Source organism: Bos javanicus, chromosome 8 (genome assembly GCF_032452875.1).
Source record: "Bos javanicus breed banteng chromosome 8, ARS-OSU_banteng_1.0, whole genome shotgun sequence".
NCBI classification, from domain to species: domain Eukaryota; kingdom Metazoa; phylum Chordata; class Mammalia; order Artiodactyla; family Bovidae; genus Bos; species Bos javanicus.
Genome location: NC_083875.1, coordinates 28,965,556 through 28,982,097, shown reverse-complemented (window position 1 = coordinate 28,982,097; position 16,542 = coordinate 28,965,556). Strand labels below are relative to the sequence as shown.

The 16,542-nt window shown below is 38.9% G+C and overlaps 1 protein-coding gene across 8 annotated transcripts in view; it reads left to right on the top strand.

Moving 5' to 3' along the window:
- The window catches only part of CCDC171 (coiled-coil domain containing 171), a 341,259-nt gene that overhangs the window by 318,371 nt on the left and 6,346 nt on the right, over positions 1-16,542 (top strand). The window contains exon 26 of one of the 8 annotated variants that reach the window (XR_009737984.1): positions 12,032-12,114. The exons of the other annotated variants lie outside the window; for them this stretch is intronic. The gene's annotated coding sequence lies outside the window, so the exon portion shown is untranslated. The remainder of the gene's footprint in view (positions 1-12,031; positions 12,115-16,542) is intronic. 8 annotated transcript variants of the gene reach the window in all.

Genomic DNA, 16,542 nt, shown 5'->3' with positions numbered 1-16,542 from the left:
TCCCCAACTACCTCTCTCTGAAAAAAGAGTTAGCTTACAGCTCCAGTTAATAATTCCTGGGTGTGACAGTGTTTCAACCTACAAACTCCTTTGGAAGTCCTCTAGCCTGCCTGAATAGGTTTTTTCCGGCAACATGTGATTGTTCAGAGCCTCCCAACTGTGAGAGGCAGGAGATGTTCTAAACTGTCTAAACACGGATTCCTTTGAGTAGTTAAAAGATTGACTAGAAATTGTATTGGTGAAGGGTTTTTCACTTGTTGGGCCAAAGTTTGCTGCTAAGTCTCCATATCCCTTACCTACTGTGTCCTTGGCAGTGTATTGATTGATATAATGGGTGTATAGAAATGTAAGTAGTAGCCTCAATGTTTGTAACCCTTGAGTTAATTCTTTTCTTGGTTGAGCCCACCTCACCTTTGCCCTATAGGAATGCAACTTTATCCAATGCTTTTGGAGGCTGGCGCCTGACTTTAGAATAATCACCTTTAGAAAAAACTAAGTTTCTTAAAATGTTAACAGGCCTCCTGGCCAAAAGATGATGTAAATCACCTAAACTTTTGCATATGATAAGTTTGAAAGCCTGGCTTCGATAAGGATCAGGAACTGCTGTCCTTACATGACTCTACCCCTTCCCCCTTTATCCTCTATGCACAACTTAAGGTATAAAACTACTTTGGAAAATAAAGTACGCCCTTTTTTGTTCACCAAAATTTGGTCTCCCCATGTCGTTCTTTCTTTCACCTTCTAGCTGAACTTTTCCTCTGAGGCAGGGAAGCTCGTCAAGCCTACTAATTTTGCCTGGGCTTCTAAGATCTGACCAGGGAGGCCTTAGTGTCTCCTCTCCTTCGGGAGAACGGGAGGACGCCTGCGGCCTTTGTAGGTGATGTAAATTCCCTGCTTTGGAATTTTATTCAGCCTCTTTTCTTCACTGAATTTCTTCGCTGAGCTATCCTTATTTCACCACTCTTTATATCCTTAATAAACGTTCAATTAAGCAGTTGTTTTCTGATCTCGCCAACGCCGTCCCCACTTCGAATTCCCTGGATCCACTGGGACTGGACCCCGGCAGATAACTATAAAGTCTCTGCTATTATATTAATGCCATTTCTATCATATTCTAATCAGCTGAGCATAGAACTATGATTTGTACCTGTTCTCAACGCAAGAAGGGACTACCAAGGTGTTAGAGTAACTCCTTTTTTCTAGGCATAGCTTTGGAGTTAGCATTAGAATGCCTTCTGCTTGGTGTTTTTGTTTCTTTGCCTAAAATTAACTTACATAGTTAGGTTTCAAGATTCATTTCTAAATGCTTGGCTTATTGATGGTAGACGTCATCAATTTTATATTTTAATACTTTTTTCCTTGAATGCAGAGGTTTTATTTCTTAAGTTATAAAATTAACATTTTAATCTGTCTCATTTCTTTGCATAAATAATATCCTATTATAATAAAATTATGTCTATTTAAAAAGTGAAAACCATGATCCTAACAAATCAAGCTACTTTGGGATTTGGGATAGACAGCAGACTGCTATCACATGAATTTGGATAATGGAACAGTAACCCGTGGGTATCATTATTGTTATAAAACATTTCTGTATGTATTTATTAGAAAATTATAGTTGCATATATATTAGAAAGTTTCTGAAACCTTAATGTTCACAGACATTAAAAAATTTCTTTCATAGGGTGTTTTTGGAACTTCTGGATAAAAGCTTGTGTTTATTGTGGCATCATTTAATACACTTGAAAAACACTACTGCTTTCTGAATGTATTTTGTTTACAATGAAAGTAAAATATTCAGCAATTAGAAATGAAAGGGGAAAAGGTTAGTTCACTTTCATATATAATGAGGCCTCCAAAAATGTTTGCTCCATTTGCTTAGAAACATGTGAAGACTAAATATAAAGCTTCAGTGAGAGATGATGTTTATGAACAATGACCTTTAGAAGTTAATAGGGCTTAGGAAATCCTCAAGGTTTTGCAGAGCGAATAATTGAGCTAGTATCTAAAACAGCCTGAAGTAGAACTACGTAGGTACCCTGAGCCCCAAATTAAAGGAATAATAACCCTAATTCGTTCCTTCTTATGCTGTTCGCAGTTGTGATAGTAGACTGAAAAGAGTCCTCTGTGTTTACTCAGGACCTCAGAATGTAACCTTATTTGGAAATAAGGCCTTTGCAGATATAATCAGTTAAATTAGGATGACTTCATACTGGATTGGAGCAGGCCCTAAATCCAGTGACCGGTGTCCTTTTAAGGGGAGCCACACAGCGAGGGTAGGTGGCCATGTGAAGACCGAGGTAGACGCTGAAGTGAGGCAGCTCCACACTAAGGAATGAGGATGATTTCCAGGCACTACCAGAGGTGGAAGGGAAGGAAGAATTCTTCCCGAGAGGCCTTGGAGGAAGCACAGTCCTGCCAGGACCTCCATTTCAGACTTTTAGCCTCTAGAACTGTTAGAGAATAAATTTCTGTTTTTCTCAGCCACCCAGTTCATGGCAATTTGTAATAGCAGCCCTGGAAAACTAATACAGTTGGTAAGTTTAATGTGGGATTTAGTTTTATAAAAGGAATTACTTAGGGTGGCTATAAACCAAGTTGAAATAGAAAAGTGTGGCAAATTTTTTTTTTATACTTCAAATACTAGTAACTTTTTAAAATTGTAAAGGATTAACTGTTTTTTTGATGTCTTTACTTAAAAGGCATAAAATATTTATAAAACATGGCCTGTTATTTTTGTGCATTTCAGCCCAGGAAGTATGCCTATATTATATCAATCCAAACTCCTCTTCTGGTTAAGATGTTCAATAGCTTTGAGATAGAAAAATGTAAAACTGTGTTCAGGGAAAAAAAAATTAAGATCATTTTTGAAAAGTATCCTAAGTAAAAACCTTCCTTTCAAATAAACATTTTATTCACATTCCTTAAAAATTCTGTAGATAATGAGGTCATCCTCATATTGAATAAGCAAGCCATCAAATCTCTAAAAAAGGAAGGTAATTAAAAACATTTATTTTTAAACAATAAAAACTGTTTTTCTTTATGCTCAGAAGAGCATGTTATTTGCTCAGAAAAAATATCTAAGAAACCTCACAATCTTGCTGATTTTTAAAAATTTAGATATTTTCAATGCTTATTTATTTCTATAAAGTGATAGTATCAGAACTCAAAAGTTTTAAATCCATCATTCATATTCTTCATGAACAATTTTTATTCTTTATATCATCCTGAAATGAAACAAAAAGATTACCCAATTATTACCTAATTAGTCCTTCACCATGCATTACCGCCTATGTGCTATGTACTTTGCCAAGTTCTAAAGATGTTATAATAAGAGTAATAACAACAATACCAACATTCATTGAAGGCTTACTATGTGCTAGCCATTGTGCTGAGCACTTGATGTATATTACTAATTTAATTTTCATTGTCCTATCAAAGGAGGGTTATTATCGCTTTTTAGATGAAGAAACTACCAGTATAGAGTACAAGATTTGAGCCTAGGCACTATGAACCCAAAGTATTTTAAGCATTTGGCACTCTTAAGCATTATATTATAATATAATTATATTACATCCTTAATAGGATGAGATAAGGGACCTTCTCTCAGGGATCTGAAGGTGTTTGGAGAAGACAGACATATACATGAATACTTGTAATGAATTGTGATAAGTCATATTAAAGAAGACCAAGTGAGAAGTGAGAATTACTTGTATGAGGTCAGTAACAGCGGCGATAGAGAAGGATTAGACTGTGGCCAGATAATATAGATGGAGAAATTGACAGAACTTGATGGATAAAATGGATGCCGTGTGATTTCCTAAGTGCCCAGCAATTGAGTCAAGATCTATCCCTGCCTTGAGCTTCTTGTAAGAAGTGAGCAGTGTTCAAAACAACAAATAAGTATTTTATGTAGAGAAAGATTTCCTTCAATTTGAAGGCATGTCACAAAAGCACTGCTACTTACAGACTTGACTCCAAAAGCTTAGGTCATCATCTCAGACGCATATCGAATGGCAAGGTATGCTTAAACTCTGCTTTGCTTGGTGTAAAGTAGTGGTAAATTTCTCCTAGAATTAGTTCTTGGTGCTAGGGGCTAGCATTCCCATTCCTTTAATTAGATTTTCAGCTCTGATCACTGATAGGGTCCTTGGAATTGAAATCGTAACTCTATCTTGGTAACAGCTACAAGAATCTGTATTTGGATGTCAATAATGAAGAATCCTATCATAAAGTGACTTTTTGGTGGCCTCTTCCTCACATGGCTTTATAAATGTAGGGAACCAAAGGTAGTACAGTTTATATTACTTTTCTTTACATAACATTAAAAACATTTTTCAGATCTGCAGAGTACAAATAAGTGAAAACTGATTATATACTTAGGTCTGAATGTTTTGAGAGATGAGAGAAAATTTATAAATTACTCAGATCATTTTTCAAAATAAGTATAAAAGTTTTTAACTATTAGCCAAGTCTATTTTCAGGTACAGTGTATTTCACCTTAAAGGCTAAACAGCAGGACAAAAACTTATTAAAAAATTGCTGAGTTTCTCAAAAAAAAAGTGCATTTTTATGAGCAAAGGCTGAATTCTGTACTCTTGAATTGTGCCTAGACTTTTCTGCTCTTACTTGTCAAAAGTTTTTCCTATCCCAGGTCATCTTTCTATCAATACAATCCTATTATTTGGGATACTAACCATAAGTGAAAAGTAAGCAAACTCTGGGAGATAGGGAAGGACAAGGAAGCCTGGTGTGCTGCAGTCCGTGGGATTGCAAGGAGTCCGACACGACTGAGCGACTGAATGACACCAAAACCATGAATTGATTGCTGGTTGGTATTAAGTTTTGCTAATCTAAAAATCAAATCTTCCTCTCAGAAGGGCCTAAGGAACTGAGCTGAAATTTAACTTTAGTCATCTAGAGATCTGTTTCTGAGCAGCTCCTTAGTGCATCACTGTACTGTTTTTGCTAGGTTCCCATCCAGTTCAGTAGAGGGAGTGACTAAATTGTAGTCATCCTAGTTCTGAGCACGTTGGCAAGAAGAAAGTAGTTAAACATCTTGCTGTGTGTGAGCAGGTCGAGGGCAGGCAGACACCATGCACCTTGACCACCTATTATGAAGCTTTTTGCTGCTGTGTCAAGTGAAAGCGAGTTAATTGGGTGAAGCTGTGGAGCATGTTAGGGGCCTGGTTGAGGGTTGCTGTCTGACAGCTGAATGTCAGCCAAAGCCAGTCAAGTGTAGCTGAGAGACAGAGACCTGTCACAAAGTTCCCGCAGACTGGAGCACAGTTAGGGAGCTGAAATATGGTTCCGTCTCACTTTCTCCCTCATTGAATCCAAGCACCTTAAAAGATTTTCCACTGTATGTGTCAACTCTTGTTCTCTAAGCTGTTTCCCAGAACTGTCCTGCATTCAAATGATTGAACAAAAGATGCTAATGTTTAGCAAAGTGAATGTAAATTCCCTCTTTTCCCCTTTTCTGCCCAAGCAGATAGACATTCAACTCAAAGGAAACTTTGAAGGTTTACATCAAACAATTATATGGCCTCCAAATTTAGCTTATAATAGAATCCTTTTCTCAAGAGAGTATAAAAATTGAAAATTTAAGCAGGAGAATAAGCAATGTGTCTTTCTCTGATACAGCAAATCTAGGTCGAGAGAACCAGGATTCCGGCCTGGGTGTCTTGTGGATGCACACTTGCCAAGATAACTGTCCTCTTGTCTTTTTGTCACAGGCTTCTTTCCTTTACTTTCAGAGCAGCCTAAGGTGAAATGCTGTAATGACACTCACCAGGTGGAGAAAGATAAACACAGAAAGGAACAGGGAGAATCCTTTTGAAACTTTGAACACTTTAGAAAGGAAAAATCAGAGAAAGTTAGAGTTAAAGAATGAAAATTAAACATTGTGAAATAACATTTTTCAGAGAAAAAATTTTAATATCAAATCATGTCTTCCTATTGGCTTTCTCTGGAATATGGATTAGAAGCTGTGTATTCAGTCAAAAATAAGCAAATATATGGTATGGCTGTGCTCTACTGGTCACTAGTCAAGCCACTGGCTTCCCAGGTAAAGAACTCACCTGGCAGTGCAGGAGATGCGGGTTTGATCCCTGGGTTGGGAAGATCCCCTGGAGAAGGCCATGGCAACCCACTCCAGAATTCTTGCCTGGAGGATTCCATGGACAGAGAAGCCTGGCAGGCTACAATCCATGGGTTGCAAAAGGGTGGGACATGACTTAGTGACTAAACAGCGGCAAGTCAAGCCACTGGTAGTACTGAAACAAACACAGATAAAATAGTCTGTGCCCCCAAGGAAGGAACACCTGATGCCAGCTCTGACCATTGTGACTTACTGTGATGGTGGAGTCATGGCTGTTGAATGTGTGGAGGACAGTGTGACTGAGGAACTAAACTTTAATTTTACATGAAATTCAATTTTAATTAATTTAAAATTAATTACATATGGTCAGTGGCTACTACAATAAAGAGCACAGGCTGAAGCACACAGCAGACTGTGATGCTGTGCTGTTATAAAAGCAGCAGAGTGGGGTGGCTGGATAACGCCAAGAAGGGGCTTGTAACCCAACTGTAGCGGGGCTGGATTCAGGGAAGGTTTGAGGGCAAGGTGATACCTGAGGTGAGTTGTGAAAACCCAATGAAGAAGTCTCCTTTTAAATAGAAAAAGCCTCCCTTTAAATAGAAAAAGCAACTTGAAGAAGAGAATCTGAGATAGGAGAAGGCAGGGCTTGCTTCAGGATCAGCGTTTTGATTAGTCTCAGGGGCAAAGGAGTCTATGGGAGATTGCCTTAACGTAATGGTAGGCTCCAAGGACTCTAGCAGGCAGGTTATCCCTGAACTCACAGAACAGGAGGTCTCACAGATGAAATTAGGATCCTCAAATCACGTGGTTTAGCAAATCAATCTAAAACACACAGCAAGTAGCAGATGGTAGGGAGGCAGCAGGGGGACAGACCCTACTCTCTGGTTCCTTGCTCGTAAGGTGTTCAAATGGCCTCTCTCTCAGCTGCATCAGCCTTCTCCACGTGAGCTTATGGGACCAGCATGGAGCGCTGAGAAAGCGGGATCAGGTGACTGAAGATGCCTCGGTCCACTTATCCACACTTGTCCTGAGAAATACTCCTGGCCAGTCTCTGTAGCTTGCCACTTAGGCAGCCGGACAGCTTTGGGTTTTCTCTGTGGCTCTGGGGCAATTGGCCTGTGTTTTGTGCTTCAGTCGTGTCTGACTCTTTGCAACACTATGGACTGTAGCCCACCAGGCTCCTCTGTCAATAGGATTCTCCAGGCAAGAATACTGGAGTGGCTTGCCATTTCCTTCTTCAGGGGATCTTCCAACCCAGGGATCAAACCCACATCTCCTGTTTCTCCTGCATCGGCAGACAGATTCTTTATTGGCTGAGCCATCGGGGGCAATTTGAGAATGACATTAACCTGGAGGTGGGGCACCTTTCCCTCTTGTTTGTCTGGGAGTAGCCTGTCCTGCAGGGGACCAACTAATACCTTTTCCTATCATATAGATTCTGCCTCTTATCTCACACAACTGGCTGATTCATTCTCTATGCTTAACACTTGTTATGAGTTACATCTGTCCTATTTTTTTCTTGTCTTCAAGAGAAGTTTTGAATATTCTCAGATAATAAATAAATATACAATAAAGTAGAGGTCAAGTAGAAAAAAGAGAGAAGTCTGAAGGAATGACTTGCTTAGAAAAATTAAAACTGCATTTGTAGACTAGAGAAAGTGACGAGACACTTGAATAACAGATGAACAATTTTAGAAAAGAGCTTTGAAACCTTTGTCAAAATTGCTATCTTGTGGCTACCCTAACCTGAGTTGCATTTCAAACAAATCAAGGCCTTTGTGAAAAAGTGGCGTGCAGGCTCTTGGGGAGTTTATGTGACTGAGGGCCTTGGGGATGGTTGAAGGATAAGTGGAGGTTTTGTGGGCAGGTGGTCAGAGGAGGTGACGAGAAGTAGAGAGAGCAGTGTAGGTCTTCTCCTCTGTGCAGGCCTATGGACTGGCTTCTGGTCTCTGAGAAAAAGATGCCTACAGGTGGAAGCTGAAAGAAATGCTTTATGACAGACAGTGTGAGACACTGGGTTCCAGTCAGAGTTACCACAGGTTTCAGAGGGAAGAGTGGGTGTAGGGCTAGTCTGTGTAAAGATGGTGCCCATATGGCCCAGTGAGTCTCTCTAATACATTGGAGGCAGGGCCTGATGGAAGGATGTCAGGCACCCAGAAACTTTTGACAGGGAGTTTGAGGTCATGTGTGATCTGGTCAGGAAAGAACTAGGGAAATGTGACTCATTACTGGGACCTTGCTTGCATCCATGGAACAATGAGTCTAGCAAACTCTAAGTACCATTGTCCATCAAAATGTAATACTACAAAACAGCAGTTGTGTGGTTATATGGAACAAATTATAATTTAAGAACTGACTCCAAACACAGGTAGTCAAGGACAAGGTGAACTCTCTAAAGGCAGAGAATTTTGGTGTGTGATTCACTTCTGTATCCCAGTACCCTGAACCGTGTCTGACACTTTCTAGGCATTTTAGTTACTTCTTTGATTTTATTCTTTTAATAGATAGTAGATATCTATTAAAAGAATTAGTGAGTGGAGCTAATTTAGGATCCTAATATAGTGAGTGTGGGTTTAGATATGCTTTATGCTATTTTGGGGAAAGTCTATCATATGGAATTGGTCATGTAGGGAGTAGGTTCTTGAAATGGAATCCATAGCTCTATTATTTTGGAATTTTGTGGTCGCTGCATTACTCTCACAGTTCTATAAGATGTTCTCCCTAGAGATGGGTTTGGTTTGAGACTGCTGGAAATGGCCTGGTTCTATCAGAAGTAGCATTCCTGCCTATCATGTAAAGGAAATGTCATTGCCAGCTAAGTGGTTTGTTTTGGAACGTATGCCCCAGTGCTGGTTGTGATTGGAAGGCATTCCACAGATGTGAACCCCAGATCACATGATTTGTCTTACATCTGAAGGGTTCCTCTCTCACTGAGAAACAGAGAGGCCACATTCTTTTAACTCAAGATAACCAGTCCCTCCAGAAGGGCCCAGCTGGGGCACTGGTCAAAGGGTCACCAGCCCTGGGGAATATAGCATGAATCTCTTCGATGATCAGCAGGGGAATGAAGACTGTTTGCAACATTTCATGAGGAATGGCTGGGGATTTCAGGTTTGATAAAGTGGAGTAACAAAGGAGCATGGTTTAAACCAGCCCTGGAAGGGAGGGGCAGTAAAAAATGGGTTTCGATTTTTAACATGTGAATTTATTGCTAATTTTGTTGAAATATGTGACTGACAGATACCATGTTAGTGAGATTTCAAACAGCTTTCAATTTTAGATGTTTCTTCCTCCTTCTGCTCTTTTTTACCTGAGGGCATGGCCAGTATTTCTACTCAGAGAAAAACATGCTGCTAAAAGGTCTAAGTTTATAGCTTCCAGATATTACTAAATTTTTGACATTGAATAAAAAAGGACTTATAACTTTAAGAGGAAATTCTTCAGTAATGAAAAAGTGGTCAGAAAACTTTTGCTTAATAGTTCCCAGAGAGAGTGTGACATGTGTGCGTTCTGACCACAGAAGTCGTAACTTGGCAGCGGGAAGTGCTGTTTGGAGGTAAATGAAGGCGCACAGGTTGTAAGTAGCCACTCCACATGAGGAGCTACGCTTGTACAGAGGTGCGAGTTACTCATGTGTGCGTGTACTTAATGTCAGACGGTGGATATGAGTTAGATAACTGGAAACGTTGAAGGAAGAAAGTGTTCTCAGCTAAATTAAAATCCGATTTTCAAAACTTGTGAAAACACTTGGTTCACAACCTCCCCTCTGAGACCTTTAACAAACCAATTACATTTCATTTTGACCACACAGTTCAGAGTCCTAACTATACTAAACTATGGGTTTCAGTATGTATAAAATTAAGTCTTTTTCAATAAAGCAGTTTTAGTTATAAAAGTGCTGTAGATAATTGGAAAATTCAGAAGCTGCGGGAAGAAATTCCTGCAGTCTCCATACCTCACAACAAGTATCATGTGTGATTTTGTGCATCTCATTTTCATGTATATGGTCTTGCTCTAGGGTGAGCAAAAGCACAGCCTGTGACCCAATCTCCTTGCCATCTGTTTCTGTATAGCCTGGAAGCTAAGAATGGTGTTTACATTTTTTAATGTTTAAAAAATGAATTAAAAAAGAATAATATTTCATGATGTGAAGATTACGGTAAATTCAAATTTCAGTTCATTAATGCAGTTTTATTGGAACATAGCCACACTAATTCACTGACATATATTATCTATAGTTGCTCTGGGGCTACAACAGCAGAGTTCAGTAGTTGTAACAGAGACATATGGCTTGCAAAGCATGAAATATTTATCTGATCCTCAATAGAAAAAGGCTTCTGACCCCTAGTCAAGCCTCAGCATTTGTCTGTGTTCTACAACTATTTGTTAATATAACCATAAATTTTATAGCCATATAATATTCCATCAGGTGTCTAAAGCTTACTTAAATGTACTTCTGTTATTGAATATCAGATTATTTCTAACTTTTGTCTGTTATTAATGTTAAGAAACTAATCATAAATGGAATTGTTGGGTCAAATAGCATTAACTATTTCAAGACAGTTGCCAAGTTATAGTCCAAATGGTTCAATCAGTTCATACATCACTAGCAATTTGTGAATGCCTGTTTTTTAATGCCTTCACTAACATCAGTTATCACAATTTTTTAAATTGAATTTTGGTTGGTAATAAACATCTCATTTCCCTTATATTTTTGATTACTATTGGCAGTTACCATTTTTCCCCATTTGTTTGTTAATCAGTTGTATTTTGACTTTTGTGAACTGCCAGTTTAAAACCTTTGATGGTGATTCAGTAGTTTTAAAGATAAAAAAAACACAGAAAGGAAATATTTTGGACTTTCAAAGCTTTTCCCTTATAATACGTACTCCAGTTTATTCCCCTTTTCTATAAATAATTAGCAGATTCTGTGATTCTCTTTCCAGAAAGAAGAAAAGATATATGTATTCATGTATGTGTTTATACTTTTTTTTTGGCTGCTCTCTGCAGCATGTGGGATCTCAGTTCCCCAACCAGGGATTGAACTCAAGCTCCCAGTAGTGGAAGCACAAAGTCCTAACCACTGGACTGCCAGGGAACTCCCTGTACTTATTTATGTATTTTTTTTAATACAAATGGGTTCTTTCTCTTTATACACACAGACACGCGCACGCATGAGCATGCACTGTTTTGAATCTTATTTCACTTGGATGTATTTCTACATCAGTACTTACATATTTACATCAGTTTTCAAAATTGTTGTATAATGTGATTGTATCATACTTCACTTAACACTTCAGTTTCGTTTTAAAAGTGTTTTTCTAAAAGAATTCTTTGATGGATACATCTGTATGCTCATCTTGATGAGCTTCTGTGGGTGTAGCCATAGAAGAAATGTCTAACAGTGGAGTTGCTGGATCAAAAACAGGTACAATGTAAGCTTTGTCTTCCCAAAAGTTTGCACCAGAGTACAGCCCAGCCTACGTGCTAGGAACTTGCCTGTTTCCCTCTGTTAGTAGTGGGTTGCATCAGACATCTAAATTTTTGGCTATTCTGCCTATAAGGCAGAAAGTAAGCTTTCATTGTCACGTTTTGTGTTGTGTTTCTTTAATTGTGAATGAGGTTTACCTCTTTTTTATATGTTTATTGGTTATTGTATTATTGTATTTCTCTGTCCTCCACCAAGCAGCCAATATATATCTGAGGTGGAGGCTGTCAGTGGTTTCCTGACCTCTTTTCTCATTCTTTCTTTGTAATTGAACCTCTATTACCCAGGCCATTCAGGGGCAGGGGGAAGCTGCCCTGAAACTAAGTCAGCCACATGACTAAACTCTAGCCAATGGGGTGTAAACAAAAGTACTCTGATTTTAGGAGGTGTTTTCAAATGTAAGTGATACCTTCTCCTTTACTGTCCTTCTTTCTTCTGGCTAGAATGCAGACATAATGGCTGGAACTTGAGCAACCATTTTGGATCCTGGAGGTGGAAGCCACATACTGAGACTGTGGAACCCAAGGTAGAAGCAGTCTGGATTCCTGGTAGCTTCATATAGCTATATTAGAGAGAAATAAACTTCTATCTTGTTAAAGCCACTGACATTTTGAGTTTCCTGTTACAGATGAATTCAGTATTAATAAATGCACTATCTGGAGCCTATTTTCTAATTAGGTTCTTCTTTTTCTTGATTTTCATAAGTTTTTTGTAATTTAAGAAAACTACCCTATGGCTATCAGCTTTTCATTTCAGTTTTGCAATGGCAATTTTTGAATAAGTTTATTTATTCAACTAATTAATTCAATTAATTAAGCGTAAGTTTTTATTTATCCAATTTTTGCCCCTTTTTAATATACATGAGTGTATGGATATATTTACTTTTCACATTCTGTTTGTTTGAAAATTTTACATTCTTAAGATCCAGGGGGGGGAAATGGTCTCTCTTGAATTTTCTGGCCGTTTCTAGTCTTCTGTACCGTCAGGTGCATCAGAATTGCCACGAAAGGAGCAGACTGGGAGCACAGGGTGCGAAGGAACGTAGGAAAAGAAAGAACAAAAGCCATCTGGGAAAATTCTTTGACTCTTTTTCCAACCTCAATCATGTCAGGAAATCTAAACATCCAAGAGAAGAAAATGGGAATTGTTATCTTGTCAGGCACAAGACATCTTTAAAGCAATTTAAAATTAAAGTTTAAATGTTATAGTGTAACTTAAAACTTCAGCACTGAGTGTAATCTCTGAATGTAACAACATATAAGCTTCTTTGGTGAAAGGACTAGAACTTTGATTTTATGTAAATGTCATAAAATCTATTCATTTACTCCAGTACTGTGGATATTCAAGTGGACTATAAGAAACCATATCATCGAAAAGAGAAACATCTATTTTTAACCTCTAGTACAATTTACGTGCTTTTCTTTTCCACTTTCACAGAGCTTTGTTGAGCCCTTGCTGTCTTTATGAAATAGCTCTGGATATGAATAAGCCTGAGGCTGTGTCTTCTTTGGGTGATGTGATAAGGTGGTGGCCAGGCATAAGGGGAGAAGAATCATGGATCAAGAGTCGGATCCCTTTGCACCACTTAACAAACTGTGCAGTGTGGAGCAGTGCTTGCCACTCTTGTGATCCCTGGTTCTTAGACTATAAAATTAAGAGTAGCAGTACCTTCCCCTTGAGTGGCTATGAGAGATAATGCCTATAAAGCTAAACCTAGCACAGTGCCTGACATTTATGTTCATACATGTTAGTTCAAAATTTGGAATTTATTATCACTTGAGAAGAGTAGAAAGAGAGGCGAAGGGGAGCTACTGTATGTTATGCATTTTTTTGGTATATTATCTCATAATCCTTGTTAACAGCTCCATGAAGGATTAGTCTTCATACATAATGGATAAGATGCAGGCTCACACAGGCTAAGAAACATGTCTTAGATCACATAGTGAGTACATGGCAGACTCAGAACCTGAGGCCTCTTCAGCTTCAAAGCCTGAATTCTTTCCCGTGCACTCTGCTACTTCTAATTGCGACATAATCTGTATATACGTGAAATAACCAAATACAAAATATAAAACCAAAATCATGAAATAATAACATGAGTGGTTTGTTTATTCGTTCATCAGTTGGAAATCTTGTTTCCAGATACTCTTCTAAGTGCTAGGAATACAGAGCCATGATTCCATTACCCTAGGTGCTCATAGTTTTCTGGGAGATGAATGAAGTAAGTGAAAACAGAAAAATGTTCACAAAGGAATGCCAACATGTGATTGAATGTAGCAGCTCACTGCAGTTGGGGAAGTGTGTGGCAATGAGCTGAAAAGGGGTTACAAAGAGGGGAACCTTGGCAGAGTCTGAAAGGTAGAGAAGGCACACTCATCCCACAAAGGAGAGAGGTGTATACCAGACAGTGAACAGACTGGAGGCAGGTGTGAGCTATGGAACATCTTATTTCCTGACTCACAAGTCCATGTAAAGTGAAGTGAAGTGAAAGTCGCTCACTCGTGTCCAACTCTTTGCGACCCCATGGATGGAATTCTCTAGGCCAGAATACTGGAGTGGGTAGCCTATCCCTTCAGCAGATCTTCCCGACCCAGGAATTGAACTGGGGTCTCCTGCATTGCAGATGGATTCCTTACCAATTGAGCTATCAGGGAAGCCTCAAGCCTGTGTAATAATCTGCAAGTCCATGTAAGCAGATTATAGAGTACAAGTGAGGAAATGCTAGACGAGCAGGGTAGGGCAGCAGTGTGCTTGTGAACCAGGCTGCAAACAACTGCATGTCACATGGCAAAGAGCATGCTTGTAAGGAAGGCATAATCCAATTAATCTACCACATTAGCCAAGTCGTTGAGGCTGAAACTGAACCAGACTGACTTAAGAACTCTGGCTTTCGAACGAATGTGAAATATCTGCTTGAGGAGTAAATTGCTGTGATGTGAATCGAGTTGGCTATTAGTATCTTCTTCCTCTCTTTTCTGATTTGTTTCTCCCTCTATGATTGCCCTTTCTTTTTAATCTCTAGGTGTCTAAACTTCTCAGATTGTGTTCCCTCTCTCTCTGGAGACTCTTTTACAGGGCTCTGCTGACTCACATATCCCCACCTAGCCTATCTTGTTAGTGAACTGAAGATGAAACTGGTCTGGACTGAGGTTTTATTTTTTTTTTTTTTTTTTGTACTAAGGTTTTAATAACTTATGGAGGGAGGAATGTGTAAAATATTTCTACAGGTTTGGTATTGGTAGCTCAAAGTTATAATTGATGGCTTCAAGGAATAAATATTTAATGATGTGCTAGCAGGGATATATATATATATGTGTGTGTGTGTATGTTTATATACACACACATATATATATATAGCAAGTATATGTGTGTAGCTATATTTATCAGGTATATGTATATGTGTGTGTGGTTGAATGAATAAACAGATAGATAGACAGATATCTGAGGTGCATAACTAAGCATTGCACAAGAGAAAACTGTACCCGTAAGTATTGTCAACTCTGACTGTATAAACTGTAGTATCCTATGAGGCCTAATGGCCAAAGTGGAAAATAGGTAAAATTTGGTTAACTAACTTGAAGCATTCGGAAGGAAGAAAATTCTGTGTTCTGATTACTAAGACTCTAGTGATAAGAACGTATTAGGAGCTAAAGTAGAAATGGCAAGGGAGCCTCTTCATAAGGCCCTCTTGTGGGTACTTTGATTCCTTCATCAGTTTATGTAGAGCTGCGTACTCTACTTAAAATCAGTCAATAATTTACAGAGCTTAAAACATCATCATGGAGGTCGAAGTAATAAAAAATGTATCACAGAATTTAATTGAATGTAGCCACATCGTCTAAACTATGGTTAATTTTATTATCTGTTTGGCTTTTTTAAAGAATCATCTGCAGTATGTATTCCTTGCCCTTAAGAGTGGCCCATCTATATCCTCTCAAAATCTGAAGAATTATGTTTAGGAACTCTGATTATGGGTTAATGGTATTCACAAAACTTAGGTGTTAACCTTATGCCACACATTATCATGGGTTGCAATCATGGTGGACATGCAGAACTTCAGAGCTAGAAAGAGTCCTGTTGTTCAGTTACTAAGTCATATCCAACTCTTGCAACCCCATGAATTGCAGCAATCCTAGCTTCCCTGTCCTTCACTATCTCCTGGAGCTGGCTCAGACTCTTGTCCATTGAGTCAGTAATGCCATCCAACCATCTCATCCTCTCTTGCCCCCTTCTCCTCCTGTCCTCAGTCTTCCCCAGCATTTGGGTTTCTTTCTGTGAGTCAGCTCTTTGCACCAGGTGGCCAAAGTATTGGAGCTTCAGCTTCAGCATCAGTCCTTCCAATGAATATTCAGGGTTGATTTCCTTTAAGATTGACTGCTTTGATCTCCTTGCAGTCTAAGGGACTCTCAGAAGTCTTCTCCTGCACCACAGTTCAAAAGCATCAATTCTTTGATGCTAGGCCTTCTTTATGGTTCAACTCTCACGTCCATACATGATACTCTGGACCTTTGTTGGCAAAGTGATGTCCCTGTTTTTTAATACTTTGTCTAGGTTTGTCATAGTTTTTCTTCCAAGGAGCAAGTGTCTTTTAATTTCATGGCTGCAGTCACCATCCATCATGATTTTGGAGCCCAAGAAAATAAAATCTGTCACTGTTTCCACTCCATCCGCCCCCCCCCCCCCCACACCTATTTGCCATGAAGTAATGGGACCAGATGCCATGATCTTAGTTTTTTGGATGTTGTATTTTAAGTCATCTTTCTCCCTCTCCACTTTCACTCTCATCAAGAGAGCTCTTTAGTTCCTCTTCACTTTCTGCCATTAGAGTGGTATCATCTGCTTTTCATTTTTTTAGGCAAAGGAAGTGAGACCTAGGAGTACTAATTCACTCACCTAAATGACACAGCTGAATTGTAACAGAACTGGGAGGGAAAAATATAGTCTTCTGATCTCT